Genomic DNA, 21337 nt, shown 5'->3' on the forward strand with positions numbered 1-21337 from the left:
GTTCCTTTAACATAACAGATCTGAAACAGAACTTTGTTTCTGTCCCAAACGATGCCACCTTAACTGCTGAGTATCTCCGGAGTTTCCTGCTCTTATTGTTAATGAGGGATGCATACTGCCATGTTGGAAAACCATTTCTCCCCGGTGCCACACTGTATCACATTTGTAATAGAACCATAAAGAGAAGACAGTCACATATTAAAGTTCTCCAATATTTCACAAAATATTGGATGTTTTCTTAATGACCTGGAGAAATGTTTCAGTTGATGTTTTTAACTTTTGACAATGAGGAAATTCCCAGTGAACGTTCTTCCTTAATACTTCTTAAATTCCCAATGAATATCCTTATCTTTTGCTCCTTAGGGAAGTTCTGATTAATATATATATATTTACAGCCCTAGTGCCTACTGTTGTGCAATACCCACCACAATTGATGGTATTGGATGTGCTGACTCCAAGCTTCTAAACTCAAATGAAGGCCTTAAGTCCCATCGGATATAAATAATGAGTACTCTCAATAAGGAGTGATTATGCTGGAACACCCAATCTTTAATGACTAGCTTACTTCCCTGTTTATTCTCCATGGTGAGTTTAGCTACCAATACTCTCTATTGAAGCCGTGGGTCCCTTCACCCTACCAAGGAGAAGATACTTCCAGCTAACAAAATAGATTAAAACACAGTTCATTTATTTTCAGTAATACACATTTAAATCCAAGCGACACTCTTAAGCATGCTAAAATTCACAGATGATTTCAACTTTAAACATTCCCAAATTACAACTATTTCTAAAACACAAAGCATTTCTAAAAAACAAAGTACAAAGGATTCCCAAAATACAAATAAAATTTTGATAAACTAAAATGACATACCAAGAAGTTGCAGATGAATGGATAATCTGCTACAGAAAACAAAGCCAAGGGAATGGATTCAAGTTTCTTTTTTCTTGATGTCTCTTACTGCGTTCCTAATAAGTCTGAATTGCTCTCTACTAAACTGCAGTTGATTTGCCATTTGGGTGACTTCACATTCACATGATATTTCTCCAGATACCCTTTTAAAACATATAATCTAAGATCATCTTGGAACCAGAAATCACAGCTTGCCCCATAAATACTGTGAAGCTGACTTCCTTGAGTACATAAAATTCGTAACACTAGTAAATCAATTATTTAATATGTGAAATGATTTGTTTCTAACTAGCCTGCAAGCTGCGGTAAACTAAGCAACTTGTCTGTTTTGAAACAATCCAAATCAAACAGCTCATTGTTTTATACTGCATACTTGAGCTGCAATAAACCAGCTGTAGTGAGCTACATCTTACTTCTCACAGATGGAGCATCTTCTAAATACAGACAACACACACATCTGCAGATTTCCTCGTGTTTGCGTTCTAAATACAGAACTTGTTTGTAATGCTGTGTTGTTAACTTCAAGTGGATTACTGCTTTCTACTTACATTTTAAAGAAATGAAGATTGATTCCACATATGACTAGAAGTCAAACAAAGCAATATTAACTGGAACATTATTTACATGTATTTCATCTTACTAGTGGCAGCTGCTGTATTTAGAAAGCAAGCTTAGAAATCATGAGAAAGTAGTGAAAGTCTATCACGGCAGTATTCTCAGTGGTTATCAATATTTATTTGCTCTAACAAAAATTTTCACTTATTCATATGGAAAAAGAATTATTCATTTACAGACTATTTTATTGATAAATCTTGGTAAACCTCAAATATATAACCCATCTATAAATGTCAATATGTGATTTGTAATATCTCGATATAAGACTATATAAAACATTAAGGTGTACATTTTTAAGGTGTCTGGTGTATCAGTATTAGAAACATAGAAACGTGGAAAACCTACAGCACTATACAGGCCCTTCGGCCCACAAAGCTGTGCTGAACATGTCCCTACCTTAGAACTAACTAGGCTTAACTCATAGCCCTCTATTTTGCTAAGCTCCATTAGCCATCTCTTAAACAACCCTATCGTTTCCACCTCCACCATTGCTACCTGCAGCCCATTCCATGCACTCACCATTCTGTGTAAAAAAATTACCCCTGACATCTCCTATGTACCTACTTCCAAGCACCTTAAAACTATGCCCTCTAATGCTAGCCATTTCAGCCCTGGGGAAAAGCCTCTGACTATCCACACAATCAATGCCTCTCATTATCTGTATACCTCTATCAGCTCACCTCTCATCCTCCATCTCTCCAAGGAGAAAAATCTGAGTTCACTCAACCTATTCTCATAAGGCTTGCTCCCCAATCCAGGCAACATCCTTGTAAATCTCCTCTGCACCCTTTCTATGGTTTCCACGTCCTTTCTGAACTGAGCACAGTACTCCAAGTGGGGTCTGACCAGAGTCCTATATAGCTGCAACATTTCCTCTCGGCTCCTAAACTCAATCCCACAATTGATGAATGCCAATGCATCATGTGCTTTCTTAACCACAGAGTCACCTGCGTAGCTGCTTTGAGCATCCTGTGGACTTGGACCCCAAGATCTCTTTGATCTTCCACAATGCCAAGAGCCTTACCATTACTATATTCTATACTATATTCTGCCATCATATTTGACCTACCAAAATGAACCACCTCACACTTAACTGCGTTCAACTCCATCTGCCACTTCTCAGTCCAGTTTTGTATCCTATAAATATCCCGCTGTAACCTCTGACAGCCTTCCACACGATCCACGACACCCCTAATCAGCAAATTTACTAACCCATCCCTGCACTTCCTCATCCAGGTCATTTATAAAAACCACAAGGAGTAGCGGTCCCAGAACAGATCCCTGAGGCACACTACTGGTCACCGGATTGCAGTGGAGTAAAGGGAATTATAGAGGCATGAGAGAGGAGTTGGCCAGAATTGATTGGAAATAAACATTGACAGGGATGACAGCAGAGCAGCAATGGCTGGAATTTCTGGAAGCAATTTGGAAGGCACAGGACATATACATCACAAAGTGGAATAATAATTCTAAAGGCAAGGATGACACAATTGTGGATAATAAGAGAAGTCAATGCTAACATAAAAGCCAAAGAGAGGGCATATAATGGACCAAAAATTAGTGGGAAGTTAGAAGATTGGGAAGCTTTTAAAAAACAACAGAAGGCAACTAAACATGTCATTAAAAAAGTAAAGATGGAATACAAAAGTAAGCTAGCCAATAATATTAAAGAGAATATATAAAGTTTCTTCAGATACATGAAGTGCAAAAGAGAGGCGAGAGTGGATATTGGACCGCTTGAAAATGATGCTGGAGAGGTAGTTAGTAATGAGGGACAAGGAAATGACAGATGAACCATTTTTGCATGAGTCTTCACTGTGGAAGACACTAGCATTATGGTGGAAATTTCAGGTGTCAGGACGCATGAAGTACAAAGTTATCATTACTATGTAGAAAGTTCTTGGGAAACTGAAAGATCTGAAGGGTGATAAGTTACCTGGACCAGATGGTGTTCACCCAAAGTTCTGAAAGAGCTGGGTGAAGAGATTTTGGAAGCATTGGTAATGATCTTTCAAGGATCACTGGATTCTGGAATGGTTCCGGAAGACTGGATAATTGCAAATGTCACTCCACTGTTTAAGAAGGGAGAGAGGCCAAAGAAAGGATACTAATGGCCAGTTAGCCTGGCTTCAGTGTTTGGGAAAATGTCAGAGGTGATTATTAAGGATGTGTTCTCAGGGTACTTGGAGGCACAAGATAAAATAGGCCGTAGTCAACATGGTTTCCTTGAGGAAAATCTTGCAGGTCAAATCTGTTGAAATTCTTTGAAGAAATAACAAACAGAGGTTTCCGGTGATGTCATCGTCGAAAATGACAGTTTAAGTCACTAGCTACTCCGGAAAAACACGTATTAAGCCCCGGTAACCCATCAAATATAATATTTTTCAAAAAATATTTGAACTGAAAAGAGGGGCAAGAAAGGGGAGAAGAAATGGAAATAAAAAAAGCGACACTGCAGAGCCTGCGTCCGAGAGGAGTGCAGCGGGCAGCTCTCTGACCCGACCGCGTGCTAGCGAGGTCGCATCTGGGCCTCGTTCAGTCGAACCGGCGAATATCTTCGAAATCCTGAAGGAACTAATGGAGGTCCAGAAAGATATAAAGCAGCAGCTCTGTGATATTAAGGCAGAGCTCGCCAGCGTTAATCAAAAAATAGCGGTGGCAGAGACTCGAATTGAGAAGATGGAAGATTGCATTCAAAACGTGGAACGGATACTGAGCAAGACAATAAAAATAGTACATCACCAAGAAGGTAAACTGCTTGACCTGAAGGGAAGATCACGGCGGAAAAATATCAGAATCTACAACATTTCCGAAGGAGCGGAGGGCTCATCTATGACGGAGTTTGTCGGAAAGTTACTGCGGGACGCGCTGGATCTTCCCCTGGCTATGAAGCTGGAAGTCCAAAGAGCCCACTGCGCGCTAGTCACAAAACCTATCCAGGATAGAAACCACGCTCAATAATAATTAAATTCCTTCGGTACAGCACCAAGGTGGAGATTCTACGAAGGGCCTGGGGTAAGAAGAGAGTGTTTTTAGAGGATAAATTAGTATATTTCGAACAAGATTACCCTCCCACGGTCCTCCAGAAATGCAAAGAATACTCCGAAGTAAAATGAGTACTAAAGAAAAATAAGATTAGATTTCAAACTCCATACCCTGCTAAACTTCGAGTGTTTTATGACAACGGGACGCGGTTGTACCAGACAGTAGAAGAGGTGACTACAGACATGAAGGCCAGAGGGTTGTTCGTCAGCATGACCAAAACGAGTGAAAGCCTGACTGAAGAATTATCCCGCTCCGCTTGGAAATAATGGGAGAATCGAGAAGACAGGAGACGGGAGGAGGCCAAGAGAAATATATCAGGAAGAGACTGGGAGTTTCTCAAAGACAGTCCTCACCCCCTTCAGAAGAGCCATAAGGTTTGGCTAACTTTTAAAATGTTGAGAAGCTAAAGGGAAGCAAAAGTACACGGTGATATACGTATCTCGAGAAATACTTATTATAATGTGGATTTTATATTACTTAGTTGTTATTCTTTATTCGCTCACTTACTCCTTTTTCCCCCACCAAAATGGGAATATATATTATGTGTGCATATGTGTATATATGTATGTGTGTGTGTATGTGTGTATGTGTGTGTGTGTATATATATTAAAAAATATTTATTTATTTATTTATGTTTGTATATATGTATGCATGTGTGTGTATGTGTGTATTTATATATATGTATATATAGGAGGAGTACACTGGGAAATTTTTTCTGTGTAATGGATTTGTTCAATGACTTTTATGAATACTGCAATGGGGGGCCCTCAGCTCACAAGTAGGAGGGGTTATCCCCCACAGCTAGACATTTCCTCTAGCTCAACGCAGGGTCATCTACTAGAGACCTCAGCCTTGGAATCACACGTTCATTGCCATTTTTGTTATTATTTGCGTTTCTTAGTTCTTATTTGTTCAGAGAGTAGATCGATTAAGTTTTATTCTAATTTCAATGATACATTGACAGATAAATACAGAAGGCTAAGGTAAAATTCATTTCTTTTAATATAAATGGGCTACTAAATCCAATAAAGCATAAGAGAATTTTATCCACAATGAAAAAAAGATAAGCCCATGTAGTATATTTACAGGAAACTCATTTAAGTGATAATGAGCATAAAAAAACTAAACAGAATAGGCTTTACTAATTTGTTTTTCTCCTCATATAAATCAGGACATAGGAGAGGAGTTGCTATTCTTATCTCAACTAGGCTAAATTTTGAAATAGTATTTGAAATGGGAGATAAAGAGGGCAGATATATTCTGGTAAGGGGGAATATAGATGGCAATTCAGTTACTCTATTGAATATATACGCACCCCCGGGAAGTGATATTGGTTTCTTTCAGAAAATTACTAATACTATGGTAACAGAAACAGAAGGTATCCTGACATGTGGGGGAGACTTAAATTTACAATTATAATCAAACTTAGACTCTTCCAATAGAAAAACCTATGAAACAAAATTTTTACAGAAGAATACACTTTTTGAGGATGTTGATTTAATTGATATATGGAGGGACCTTTTCCCTGACAGAAGGGATTACACTCAGTATTCTGCTCCCCATTCTGTATATACAAGAATAGACTATTTCATAACATTTGGAAAAGACAAAGACAAAATAAACACTTGTGGAATTGGGACGATAGATGTAAGTGACCATGCACCTATATACTTATCTGTTGATTTTGACCTACAACCAAAGAATACTATTTGGAAACTAAATTCAAGTCTACTCAATGATCCGTACTTTAAGGAACAAATTAAAAAAGAAATTGGTCTCTACTTAGAATTTAATGATAATGGAGAGGTTTCACCTCCCATTTTATCGGATACTCTGAAGCTGGTCTTAAGAGGGAAAATTATAGCGATATCTTCATATAAGAAAAAAAAAGGAATAAAACATTAGAGGAATTACAAAATAGGCTGAAGGAACTAGAGAAAAAACACAAATTGAATTTGGCACAGGATACATTAGGGGAAATTAAAAGAATTAGGAATGAAATAAATAATTTGGCTACGCAAGAAATCAGGAAAAACTTAATGTTTCTGAAACAGAGACATTATGAAAATGGATTGAAATCTATGAAAATACTGGCGTGGAAACTGAGAAAGAAGATAGCAGAAAATACAATTCATAGAATTAGGGACCCAAGAACGAAAATAATAAAAAATAAGCTAAGTGAAATTCAAGAAGTTTTTGAAGTGTTTTACAAAACGCTATATTCCAAAGTTCCAGGGCGAAGCATATCCCAAATTGACACCTTCTTGAATTCTTTGGAGTTACACACTTTAAGTGAAGAAGAAAATAGAACGATGACTGCTGACATAACTGAATTAAAAGCTGCAATTAGTAGGCTTAAATTAAGCAAGTCACCAGGATCAGATGGGTATAGGGCAGAGTGGTACAAAGAATTTAAAAATGGGTTAATTCCTGCTTTACTCCCCACACTGAACTGGGCTCTAAAAAAGTCACAAATGCCACCCAGTTGGAAGGAAGCAATAATCTCAGCTATACCAAAAGCAGTTTTTTGTATTTTCTCTCCATTTAGAAAATACTTAACCCTTCAATTTCTTATGCCAAAGTTCATGATCATACACTTCCTGACACTGTATTTGCCTATTCTCCTAATCTTCCTTAGTCCTTCTGTAGCCTGTCTTCTTCTTCAAAAGTACCTGCTTCTCTAGCTATCTTCATACTGTCTGCAAACATCGCAACAAAGCTATCAATTCCATCATTCAAATCATTGACACGTAAGGTAAAAAGAATCAGACCCAAAACAGACCCCTGTGGAACATGAATATTTATTGGCAGCCAACCAGAAAAGTCTCCCTTTATACCCCATCTTTGTCTCCTGCCAATCAGCCACTGTTCTATCCATGCTAAAATCATTATTGTAATATCATGGGCTCATCGTTTGTTAAGCAACCTCATGTGTGGCACCTTGTCAAAGGCTTTCTGAGAATTCCAGAATGCAGCATCAATCAATTCTCCTTTGTCTAAGGAGCTATGCTAACCATTACACTCTCAAGCTGCCCCAAACTGCCCTGTCATGGCATTGGCTAAATTGCTCTATTAGCCTGTCCACCAACTAATGCAATAAGTTTGTAGCTAATGCACAATGTCTGCATAATGTAAAATACATAACTGCCATTAATTAATGTATCCCCATACAGACATGGACCAATATTTTATGTAAATTGTCAAGAGTATTTATTTCAAAATTTGTCGCTCAGTTTCAACTCCTTCTCATAAGAAGATAAAGAATAATTAAACTGAATTCCGTTTCCACTTAAGTTTTAACTTCCTCTTTTTGTTAGTCCCAAAGGGAGTTTCCAGCTGTTGAATTATTAGCATTTTGGTGTAACTTGTGTTTGACTTTTAATGTAGTTTCTGCAAATGAATGAGGAATCAGAGTTTCAGACAAGTCTTACAAAAGCTTTGTGATGCCAACATTTCACTACCGTTGAACAAAGGGCCAGTTCAGGCAGAAAAAATCGGCTTCAAATTCCAATTCACTTTTCTGCTCTATAGGATCCTTCCCCAGAGCTGTGTAGTTAGTGCAGTCATTGAAATGGATGAAATGCATCAGATTTTCGATTTCTCTGTGGTCATGGTCTCTGGAGAAATGATTCAGAGAGGGTCGATGATGGCCTTTCTTTTGTGCTTGTTGTTATTGCTCACATTTCAAGGAACAATTCAAGAAGAAGGGGTTAGTCACTCAATCTTCAGTAATGCGTGGATGGAAAATTCATTGCTACAAATCCTCTTAACGGATAAGGATTTAATAGATTTCCAAAACTTTTACAGCATCTCAATGGCTTTTTCGTCTGCGCTGCCATAACATTGTCCAAATAAATCTAATGTCTTCATTGTATCCCAGCATTTAGTAAGTGGTTAGTGTCAGCAGTATTACTTTCCACAATTTATATCGATGATCGAGTTTATAGCGAGCACATGATACCATCTGTGTAATCAGTGAGGTGTGGAGATGGTCATATTTTCTGTGTTTGATGGAGAAAGTCAGGATATTATTGAAGGGGTAAGGGTATCAGATTGTGGGCAGTAGGGCAACTGCTCCTCTTTCTCATCACCTGGAACCATTACCCTCACTCCTCACTGCCACTTTGAGCTGGTGTATGTCTTCATTGCCTCCATTTTATAACACTCTCCTTAACATATTCAGATTACTCAGAGGGTCTGTGGGAAGGACTACAGTATAGTCTCCTTCTGCTACTGGACATGGAGGGACTGGATTGGGTGGAGAAGCTCCTCAAATGTTGAAAGGGTACATTGCACCGGGGGCCTCATGAATGATAACAGCACCGTACTATCTGAAAAATGGATTAACAGTAGTGAATGTATTAATCAAATTACATTAATAATGCAAAAAATTGCACTGTGTTTTCCTTACTGTGTGTATAAATGCTATATATTTTGGTATGAATAAAGTTAACTCTTTAACAATTATTGCAAAAAGCTGGAGGAACTTAGCAGGTCAAGGAGCTTCTATGAAGGCAAATGGATGTTTGACATTTCAGGTCAGGACCTTTCCTTTCGGCAAGGGGTTCCCAACTTGGGGTTCACGGACCCCTCACTTAATGGTAGGGTTAAAGGCTGGGAACCCCTGCTCTCGAGTTCAACGGCCCAGATGAAGGGTCTCAGAAGCATGCTCCGTTCCCCTCCATTGATTTTGCCTGATCTGCTGTTTTCCTCCGGCTTTTTGATGTTGCTCCAGATTCCACATCCTTAGTCTCTTGTACCTCCGGGCTGAATCTCCTTTGTTTAAAAGATGCTATTGTTGGAGCAGTCATGCTGAGTAATTCAGGATCTGCCTTAAAGAGCTGGGATGGGGGAGGGGGCAAAAGTCCTTTGTAAGGTGGCAGGGCAAGTGATGAAATCTAGTTAGTCAAATGGCTCCTTTATTATTACAAATAGATGCACAGAGTATAAATACAAGACACTGCTGAAACTGATTGGAATGCTATAGCTAGGTACTTTAACCTGGATGACAATTCCTTCAAGGGGGATTAGAGTAGAATATTCCAAGCATGAAAGGTTCATTTCTGAGGAGAAAATGGGGCTGCTCTTATTGGAGGTGAGCATTTGATAGGGGTGCTTAGGTCATAAAGCATTTTAATGGTGTAACTAAAGAGAAATGGTTTCCACTGACTGATGAGTGATTAACCAGAGAACGTAAACTGCAGGCAAATGATGAAAGAGCCCGAACCACAAATGGAAAGAACTTTTACCCATGTTCCAAGATGAACTGCCTGAAAGGATGGGTGGAAAACATTCAATGAAAACTCCCAGATGACAATTGATGACTTCTTCAAGGAAATTAAACAGCAGATTATGAACAATGAGCTGAACAGTGACATTGAATAATTCTTATCAAAATTTTCCATCTGACTTAGATTGTTCAATGCATACATTTGAAGTTCAAAGTAAATTTATTATCAAAGTACTTATATGTCACCAGATACAACCGTGACATTAATTTTCTTGTGGGCATACTCAATAAATCCATAATTGAATAATAACCATAGTATAATCAATGAAAGACCACATCAATCTGGGTGTACAACCAGTGTGCAAAAGACAATAAACCTTGCAAGCACAAAAATAAATAAATAAATAAATAGATAGATAGATAGATAGATAGATAGATAAAGTAGATAAATAAATAAGCAAGCTATAAATATTGAGAAAATTAGATGAAGTCCTTGAAAGTCCATGGGTTGTGGGAATATTTCAATGCTGGGGGGAGTGAAGTTATCCCTTTTAGTTCAAGGACCTGATGGTTGAGGGGTTGCTGAACCTGATGGTATGAGTCTGGAGTCTCCTGTACCTTTTCCCTAATTGCAATAGTGAGAAGAGAGCATGTCCTGGGTGATGGAGGTTGCTGATGTTTGATGCTGCTTTCTGTGACAACGTTTCATGTAGGTATGCTCAGTTGTGGGGAGCACTTTACCCGTGATGGACTGGCCCTTATTCACTACTTTTTGTACAATTTTCCATTCAAGGGCATTGGTGTTTCCATACCAAGCTGTGATGCAGCAAGTTAATATACTCTCCATAACACATCTATAGAAATTTGTCAAAGTTTCAGAAGTCATGCTGAATCTTTGCAAACTCCTAAGGAAGTAGAGACGTTGTTGTACAACGTTGTTGTTGTTCAATATTGCATTTATGTGCTGGGATCCAGGACAGGTACTCTGAAATGATAACACTGAGGAATTTAAATTTGCTTACCTAATCCACCTCTGATCTTCCAATGAGGACTGGCTCATTGACCTCTTGTTTCCTCCTCCTGAAGTCAATAACCCGCTCTTTGGTCTTGCTGACATTGTTATTATGACACCACTCAGCCAGATTTTCGATCTCCCTCCTATATGCTGATTAGTTACCACCTTTGATTCAGCCTATGGCAGTGGTATCATCAGCAAGCATGAGTATGGCATTAGAACTGTGCTTAGTCTCTTTTATTACACCCTCTCAGAAATCCCATCATGATAGTAACCTCCCTGTTTGGAAATCAAAGTGCAAACTATTATCATATTTTCTGGGATTGCCCCATTATCAAAGACTATTGGAGTGGGATACACAATGCCCTACAAGATATTTTTAAATGTGAAATACCCTTAGAACGTAAAACCATATATTTTGGGTATATACATCAAGAATGGTTGTAAAGAAATAAATATTTAATGAATATACTGCTGGTGGCTGTTAAAAAGACTCTTACCAAGAAATGGTTATCACAGGAGAGCCCAACTTTAGACACATGAATGGAAATTACAATGGACATTTACAAAATGGAGAAGATAACAGCATCTGTTAATCATAAGTTGGAACAATTTGATTCATACCGGGGAAGAATGGTTTAACTACATAATGCCTCATAGGCCTGATTTTATTCTCACAAATCAATGAATCTGTTGTAAAAAAAAAGATCACTCCCTACTTGTACATAGTTTTCTCCTTTTGCTTGTTCTTTCTTTCCTCTACAAGTGTATACCTCAGATAAATATCATGTGGAGATTTGTGACAAATATGAATATATGATATATATGTACAGTATCTGAAATACAGCTTATGGAAATGTTTGATGACGAACTTCAATAAAAAATAAATTGCAAAAAGAGCTGTGCTTAGTTACACAGTCGTAAGAGTAAAGTGAGTAGAGCATGGGGCTAAGCACACAGCCTTGTGATGCAACTGTGCTGATGGAAGTTCATGGAGGACATGTTGTTGCAAATCCACCATCTCGACTTCAACACTCCTCTCTCAAATTCCAACCTCACCCCTTTTGAAAGCTCTGCTCTCTAGTCCCTCCACACTAATCCTAACCTCACCATCAAACCAGCAGATAAAGGGGTACTGTAGTAGTCTGGTAGACTGACCTCTACCTTGTTGAGACTCAGCGCAAACTCTCAGACACTTCCTCTTATTTATCCCTCAAACAGAACCCCACTAAGGAACGCCAGACCATTGTTTCCCACACCATCACTGACCTTATTAGCTCTGGGGATCTCCCATCCACTGTCACCCACCTCATAGTTACCGCACCCCGCACCTTCAGTTTCTACCTCCTAGCCAAGATTCACAAACCCGCAAACCAGGTAGACCCATTGTTTCAGCTAGTTCCTGTCCCACTAAACTCACATGGGCAAAACTCAACTCAATTTTATCACCCCCTGGTTCAGTCCCTTCCTATCTACATCTGTGACACTTCACACACTCTAGATCTTTTCAATGATTTCAAGCACCCTGGCCCCCAGCATCTTATTTTCACTATGAATGTTCAGTTTCTATACACCACTATCCCCCACCAGGAAGGTCTCAAAGCTCTCCGTTTCTTTCTGGACACCAGACCCAACCAGTTCCTCTCTACCACCACTCTCCTCCATTTAGCAGAACTTGTCCTCACTCAATAATTTTTCCTTTGGCTGCTCCCACTTCCTTCAGACAAAAGGTGTAGCCATGGGCACTCACATGGGTCCCAGCTATGCCTGCCTTTTTGTTGGCTACATGGAACCGTCTATGTTCCAAGTCTACTCTGGTATCGTTCCCCAACTTTTTCTATGCTACATCGACGACTGCATTGGTGCTGCTTCCTGCACCCGTGCAGAGCTCGTCGACTTCATCAACTTTGTCTCCAACGTACACTCTGCCCTCAAATTTACCTGGTCCATTTCAGACACCTCCCTCCCCTTTGGAGACAGCCTATATATATTATGTATATTATAAACCCATGGACTCTTATGGCTACCTGGACTATAACTCTTTCTACCCTATTACTTGTAAAATCGCCATCTCCTTCTTTCAATTCCTCTGTCTCCACCACATCTGCTCTCAGGATGAGTCTTTTCAATCCAGAACAAAGAAGATGTCCTTCTTTCACCATCAAAGACACCCTCAACCGCACCTTTTCCATTTCATGCACGTCTGCTTTTACCCCGTCCTCTGCAAATGAGGAAATGAAGGATCCGATTGCACGTGGAAGTATTGAGGTCGAGGTCTTGAAGCTTAGAAAGAAAGAAATCAGCAAGGCAAAAAGGGAGCAGGAGATAGGTTTCACAGAGAAGATTAAGGAGAATCCAAACACGCAGTGTCTTAAAAAAGTGTTCAGTCCCCACAACTATTTTCACATTTTACCCTTTCATTTACTGAATTTAAAATATATTGAAGTAAGATTTTCTGTGCTAATCGGCAAAACATTGTGCATTATGTCAAATCAAAATAAAAAAATCCAAAACCTATCAACAATTTACCAAATATTTAAGAACAAAATTGTGAACCTGCAAAAGTATTCATCCCCTTTGTAGTTACTGCATTAACTTTCCTCAGGTGTAATACTGTATTTTGCCTTTCCAACTCAGACAATTTGATAAAATAGAAAATTGGAGGATCAACTGAATAAATATCCCTCTCTCTGCAAGGTCCAAAAGCATGGTAGATTTTCAACAGGCCCAACCAAAACGAAGAGAAAAGAGCATTTATGGGAAGTCAGGGAAATGACAATAGAGGAGCACAAATCTGGGGAGGGGCTATCTCAAAGGCACTGAACATACTTGGAGCTCAGTGCAATCCATCATAAAAGAAGTGGAAATATTATGAAACCACAGCCATACTGTACTGGCCTTCTAAACTTAGTCACTGGAGAAGAATGGTACTTGTAAGACGGGCCACTGGGATGCTAACAGTCACTCTGACAGAGCTGCAGAAATCAATGGCTTCAACTGGGGATGAAGGTCAGGGCTCCACAACCTTTAAGGCTGTGCACAAAAATGGGTGTTTTTGGAAGTCTGGAATGGAAGAAGCCCTGGCTATAAAAAAATGTATTTCCTGACAGTAAAGACTTTGCAAAGCATCGTTTAGAAGGTCCTGTGGTTGGATGAGACTAAATTGGAATGTTTTGTCCTCAACTCTAAGTGATCCATGTGACATAAACCTAATACTACACATCAGCCTGGTAACACCATCCCTGCTGTAAAGTATGGTGGAAGTAGCATCATTTTATGGGCATGTTTTTCAGCAGTAGGGACTGGCAATCTGGTCAGGAAGGTGAATGCTGATAAATACAGAGAGATCCTGGATGAAAACCTGTCAGCTTCTTCCAGAAAGCTTAAACAGGGGAGTAAGTTCATCTCTCAGCAGGACAAGGTCCAAAAGCACATTGCCAGAGCAACCATGGAGTGGCTTCAAATGAAGAAAATTGATGTCCTTGAGTGGCCCAGTCAGAATCCTGGTCTTAATGCAACTGAACATCTCTTTTCTTTCTTTTTCCAATATTTTTATTGTTTCATATACACAACTACATAATTCACAAGGATACTTATTATAAATCAAAATTAGATAGCACAAAACGCACTATATATAAATCACACTGATACAAACACGGTATCCCATATTGATGATCAATCAAATAAAATAAATTGAATGATGAAATACAATAATATGGTTAATTATATTATTAAAAAAAATCTATACCCCCTATCGAAACAAAGCTGGTTGGTAAAAAAAACAAGATAAAAAAAAGAGTACTTTACCATATAACACACACAAAATGCTGGTGGAACACAGCAGGCCAGGCAGCATCTATAGGAAGAAGAACTGTCAACGTTTCAGGCCGAGACCCTTCATCAGGACTCATATGGGACTTTACCATATAGCGTTTTATAATAATAACCCAGATCTATATTTTAATAACAATTCAAAGATTTTTAAAATAGTTCAGAAAGGGTCCCCATAACATTTGAAAATCTTGTATGAACTTCTCTGACAAGACTTCAAGATTGCTGACTACTGCCACTCCCCAACTAACTTGGCAGAGATTGAGCAATTTTGCAATCTTGTTCCATTTTGTTGTACAAAGCTGATAGAGACTTATCCAAGAAGACTACTGATTGTATTATCTGCGAGAGTTGGTTCAACTGAGTGCTGAGCAAAGGCAGAGTAAATTACTTCTGAACTGTTGACATACAGTTTTTGAATTTTTAGTTTTTCATGCTTTGAAAATTTCCTTATATTTTGGGCTCTACTGTGAAAGAAGGAGCTTGTGATTCACAATTAAAAGTTCTCAGTTAATTGATCAAAATCCGTGGTTGTAATAATCATTTATGCAAACAAAGGGTTGGGGGCTGAATACTTTTACAAGGCACTGTCTGTTATATTAAAAGAGAATGAGAAACTGGGAAGAAAATAGAGCCAAATAAAACCAAAGTGGACATCAACGTCTGGAGCCACAGGAGAGGGACAAAGTCCTCAATCAATATATCTCCTCTGATTTTTACTATAGGAAAGTCTTAAAGACTTTGGAACTTGAGACAGTTGAGAGGATGTTTTGGGGATAGTTTGCACCACAGCAGCAGAGGAGCTGGATGTTTTAAAATGCCTGCAGAGAGATGCATCTCCGGAGCCTGATCAGGTATATCTAAAAACATTGTGGGAAGATAAAGGGGAGATTTCAGGAAATCCTGTGAAATATATGGATTATTGTTCACCAAGGGTAAAGTGCAGAGAGCTGGAGAGTAGCTAGTGTTGTGTCTTTATTTAAGAAAAACTGCAAAGGAAGACCAGAGAACTATAGGCCAGTCAGCCTAACAGGTCAAGACGGATAAACAAGCTGGATGAACTCAGCAGGTCGGACAGCATCCATTGAAAGAAGCAGTCAGCGTTTCGGGTCAAGACCCTTTGTCAGGACTGAAGAAGGAGGGGGCAGGCGCCCTATAAAGAAGGTGGGGGGAGGGTGGAAAACCAATCAGAGGAAAAATCAAGGGGTGGGGAGGGGAAGCAGGGAGGGGATAGGCAGGAGAGATGAAGGAATCTAAGGGGAAATCACTATGGGTAGTAGAAGAAGGTAGAGTCATGAGAGGTGATAGGCAGCTAGAAGAGGAGACAGAGTGAAGGTGGGATGGGGGAAGGGAGAGGGAGGGAATTACCGGAAGTTGGAGAATTTGATGTTCATACCAAGGGGCTGAAGACTACCCAGACGGTATATCAACTACCCAACCTAACAGCTGAGTTATGGTTTGGGATTAAGAGGCATAAGACTTACATGCAGTTGGTAAAGCAGGGGTTAATTAGGGATAGCTAGCACAGTTTTGCACATGAGAGATCATGTTTTGCAAATTTGAGTTGTTCGAAGTGGCAGCCAAGAAGTTAGGTGAGGGAGATTAGTAGATATCAGTAAGATGTTTGATGAGGTTCTGGATACTATGGTAGGCTGCTACAAAAATGTAAAGTATCAAAAGATAGTTGGATATATATTAGGCTTGATGGTAGGATGCAGAGGGTGAGGGTGATGTGCTTCAACGGTTGGTGCTAGGTCCATTGCTATTTTTCATCTTTATCAATGATTTGGATGAGTGTGCAAGACATTGTTGGTAAGTTTGCAGATGATACAAAACTAAGTGGTGTTGTTGACAATGAAGATGTCATCAGAAATCAGAATCTCACCAAAATGGCAGGAGAACATTCTGGAACCATGTGTTTGTCACCTCAAGTCATCCCAAAGTGCTTTGTAGCTTCTGATGTGTAACAACTGTTGAAAATGAAAGATAGCTGAGAAGAATTGATTTAATCTATTCTTAGATAAACTAAAGCATCATGTAAATGGGAACAACAGTAAAGTTTCCAGTCAATAATATCAGAACTAGCATCAGAATCTCTTTATTGTCAGTATGTGAAACATACTAAAATTGATTCATACCAGAATATCTGGTTTGAGATGGCGCTGGTAAATCTCAGCGACTTCTGGCTGGTGGCCAATGATACAAAGAAAACAACTAAATATCTTGTTAATCACCCTTTGTCTGGTCAACAATTATTGCAAATAATACCCTGCAACTTCTCTTTGGAGCTGTAGGCAATTCGATGCAGCAGAACCAAGGAGAGGGGAGGCATCAGGCACATTGCCGGGAGTGAGGAAGACCCAAGGTTCCATTGATTTAAAAGCCAGGCCAAATCGGAAAGGTTGGGTACAGGCTGAATTGAAGCGGCAGGGTCCAGACCTCAGAGCATATCAAAGTCACTGGATCTGAAGTTTGGATGAGGATTTAAATGCCAGGCCAGATTGAAAAGGTTAGGGTGTCAGGGCCCGGGGTGAGGGATGAGAGCTAAGAGTCTGCAGACAGGCCTCTCTTTGCGAACTTCAGTTCAGAATACTATTTACTTGCATTTATTGTTTGCGTGATATTTTCCCCTGAACATTGGGTGTTTGATGGTCTTATGAAAGGACTCAGTAGTTATCAACAGAACAAGGAGAGCAGGAAAGACCATTTACCAGAAGTTGTTCAAGGACAGTTAGGGTATTACTTGTGAGTGAGTTTTGTTGAGAAGCCAGATAGCTACAGGAAAGAAGCTTTGGAGGTGATGTGCAGATCTGGTGGTGATGGGCTTGTAGCAACTCCCTGATGATAATTTGGTGAATAAGTGACCACTCGTGGGTGGAGTCTGCAGTAATTATTTTCAACTCTTTTCTTCACTCTGGTGATGAACAAGTCTTTTCATATTGGTAGCTGACAGCCAGTTATCCGTTCTGCTGAATGGAGCACTCACTCTAACCGGACTTGGAGAGGGTGGAGGCAGCAGGAAACCGAACGGTGATAGAGGTGGCCAGAACATTTGCAATGATGACTGAGTAAAAATTCATCAGGGTGCAGCCTGAAGTGATGAGTTTCCTAAGCTGGCGTAGGAAGAACAATCTCTGGTGGGTTTGCCAAGTAATGAACCTAACCTATATGTATTACATACATCAATACCTTCAATGTATTGATAATGGTAGTCCCCTGGAATTTGAATGACTCGCCCACAGACGCAACCTGACCAGTAATTTCCAAGAGGGTCAGGTAGAGGGTTGTTGGCAGCAGTCAATCCTTATTTCCACTATCTTCATAGCATTAAGTTCAAGTTTTTACCAGCATGCTGAAAAAAGGTCTACCTCTCCTTAATAGCAGATCATATCATCATTAGAAAGGAGACCAACTATAATCGTGTTGTCCGCGAACTTTAGGATTTTAATGGATTTGTCTGTGGAGGTACAGTTATTTGTATGAAGTGAGAACTGGAGCTCTGAAAGAACACAGCCCTGCAGAGAGGTTGTGCTTAAAGGCATTAATCAGACAAGTAGGAGCCCAGCCTGACATACTGTTTCCTTCCTGCCAGGAAGTCGTAATCCACTGACAGATGCTAAAGGGTACAGCTTGTAGGGTTAGCCTGCTGTGGAGCAATTCTGGAAAAATAGTGTTGATGGTTGAGCAAAACTCCACAAACAAGATCCTCACATAGGTGTTGGGGGGGGGGGGGTGGAATCCAAATGTTGAAGAATGTAATGAAGACACAAGTTAACTGCATCCTTGCCTGTGCAAGTTGCTCTATAAGCAAACTGTAGCGAGTCAAAAAGAGGATCAGTAATGGATTTAGGGAGGCCAGCATCAGACGTTCAAAGGTTTTCCTAACTGCCAAAGTCAGAGCGATATGGGATTATGTAGCAATTCAGTGGATTATACTGATGGATTTTATTACATTCAACCTGTCAAAATCTTTCCTCAGGCTGAATCAGTATCCTCTGTCAGAAGATGAAAGCTGCTTCTTCAAACGTGTAAATTCAGAAAGCTGAGATGTGACAGTCTCTTCCCGCACCAGGAAGTCCTGGCAAGCTAACAATCAAAACGGAACAGTCTGTGTTGGTCCATTTTGCCTGGGTATGTTTGACAGCTGGGATCTCCAGAGTCCCTTTCCAAAGAAATAATCAGATATTTCATTGCTCTTCAGTGTATTTATGACCAGTCATCCATGTTAATTCATGTCTTTATAAAGAAGATCTATAGTAATTACTTTGACATGTCTTTTCTCAGAATACATTACACTGTACTAGGAGGAAGGTAGACCATGCATTTCCAACCCTGATTACCATTTATCATGTTATACATCAGAGTGTCAGAGCAGGCTCTTTGAAAGAATAACCATTCCTTTATTCTTTCTCACAGCCCTACAAATAGCCATGACTTTCAAATCCTTCCGGAGTATTACACTTGAATCTGCTAGCTTTTCAAACAGGGCATTTCAGGTCCTAAAATTATGACCCCACACTGACTCTTTAGGTAATTGATACTGTTACCATTTGCTATCAAACCCAGAAACTGTTGCAGATACTCAGCAGGCTGGGCAGCATCTGTGCAGCGAGATTCAGTGTCAATGTTTCAGTTCTGCGACAAATGAGAAAGCAAGTACGTTTAAGGTTGCAGAGAAGAGAGAGGGGTGGCCATACCAGGGGTACAAAGACAGGTAGAATGAAGGTTATAGGGGCAGTATACTAGCACCAAAGTGGAATATTTTTATGAACTCATAAATGTTGATTTGGTTAAAAAGCAAATGCTAAATGAGACTCCTTTGCTGCAGAGTCACACTGGTGAAATCATTATTGAATTGAAATGATTTTATTACCTACATCCTTCAAATACATGACTCTGTTATGTCTCTGTTCAAATGTGCAATTTGCAGTAATTTATGATAAAGATTATGTACAACAGGATGGTCAATATAACATAGAAATATGATAGTGTCAGCATGAATTAAGCAGTCTGATGGCCTGGTGGAAGAAGCTGTCCCAGAGCCTGTTGGTCCTGGCTTTAATGCTGCGGTACCATTTCCCAGATGTTAGCAGCTGGAACAGTTTGTGGTTGGGGTGACTCAGGTCTTCAGTGATCCTTCAGGCCCTTTTTACACATCTACCTTTGCAAATGTCCTGAATCATGGGAAATTCACAGCTACAGATGCACTGGGCTGTCTGCATCACTCTCTGCAGAGTCCTGAGATTGAGGGAGGTACAGTTTCCATACCAGGCGGTGATGCAGCCAGTCAGGATGCTCTCAATTGTGCCCCTGTATAAAGTTACTAGAATTCAGGGGGCCTATACCAAACTTCAACTGTCTGAGGTGAAAGAGGTGCTGTTATGCCTTTTTCACCACACAGCCAGTATGTACAGACCACGTGAGATCCTTAGTTATGTTTATATCGAGGAACTTAAAGCTGTTCACCCTCTCAACCCCAGAGCCCTTGATGCCAATAGGGGTTAGCCTGTCTCCATTCCTCCTGTAATCCACAACCAGCTCCTTTGTTTTTGCAACATTGAGGGAGAGGTTGTTTTCTTGACACGACTGTGTCAGGGTGATGACTTCTCTGTAGGCTGCCTCATTATTATTGGAGATTAGGCCAATCAGTGATGTATCATCAGCAAATTTAATTAACAGATTGGAGCTGTGGGTGGCGACACAGTCATCAGTATACAGAGAGCAAAGGAAGGGACAGTACACAGCCCTGAAGGGCACCTGTTTTGAGAGTCAGAGGTGAGGGAGCCCACTCTTACCACCTGCCAGCGATCTGACAGGAAGTCCAGGATCCAGCTACACAAAGCAGGGTGAAGGCCAAGGTCTCTGAGCTTCTTGTCGAGGCTGGAGGGAATTATGGTGTTGAATGCTGAACTGTAGTCCAAGAACAGCATTCTCACATAAGAATCCTTCTTCTCCAGATGTGTAAGGATGGTGTGTAGAGCTGTGGCTATTGCGTTGTCTGTTGATTGGCTGTGTTAGTAGGCAAATTTTTGGGGGTCCAGTGTGGGTGGCAGCATGTTGCAGATATAGTTCTTGACCAGCCTTTCTTAGCATTTGCTTATTATTGAGAAGAGTGCGAAGGACACCAATCATTCAGACATGATACCTTGGTCTTTTTTGATACAGGGACCATGGCGGATCATTTGAAGCAGGAAGCACTCTACACTGGGAGAAGGAGAGATTAAAAATGTCAGTAAACACACCTGTCAGTTGTACAGCGCACATCCTGAGTACTCGCCCTGGGTTGCCGTTTGGTCCTGCAGCCTTGTGACTGTCCACCCGTTGAAAATATCTGCATACTTCGGCCTTAGGGATGACCAAGCTGCCAGTCGCATTATCTGCAGGTCTCCCCAGGGGCTCAGTATTGGCATGATCTAGTTTGTCTAGAAGAGAAGCATCGATGTTGGAAACTCCACTGCATTTAGTTTTGAAGTCTGCGACGGTATGCAGACCTTCCCATAAGGTGCGTGTATTGTTGGTGGAAAGTTGAGTCTGAATCTTGTCTTTGTATTGTCATTTCGCGGAATATAAACAGCTATGATGATAACAGCTGTGAACTCTCGAGGCAGCCAGTAGGGTCTACACAGCAGCACCAGGTACTCCAGACCCGGGGAACAAAAGGATTTGAGGGCATGCAAATTCTGCAGGTCGC

This window comes from Hypanus sabinus, chromosome 4 (assembly GCF_030144855.1).
Source record: "Hypanus sabinus isolate sHypSab1 chromosome 4, sHypSab1.hap1, whole genome shotgun sequence".
Taxonomy (NCBI): Eukaryota; Metazoa; Chordata; class Chondrichthyes; order Myliobatiformes; family Dasyatidae; genus Hypanus; species Hypanus sabinus.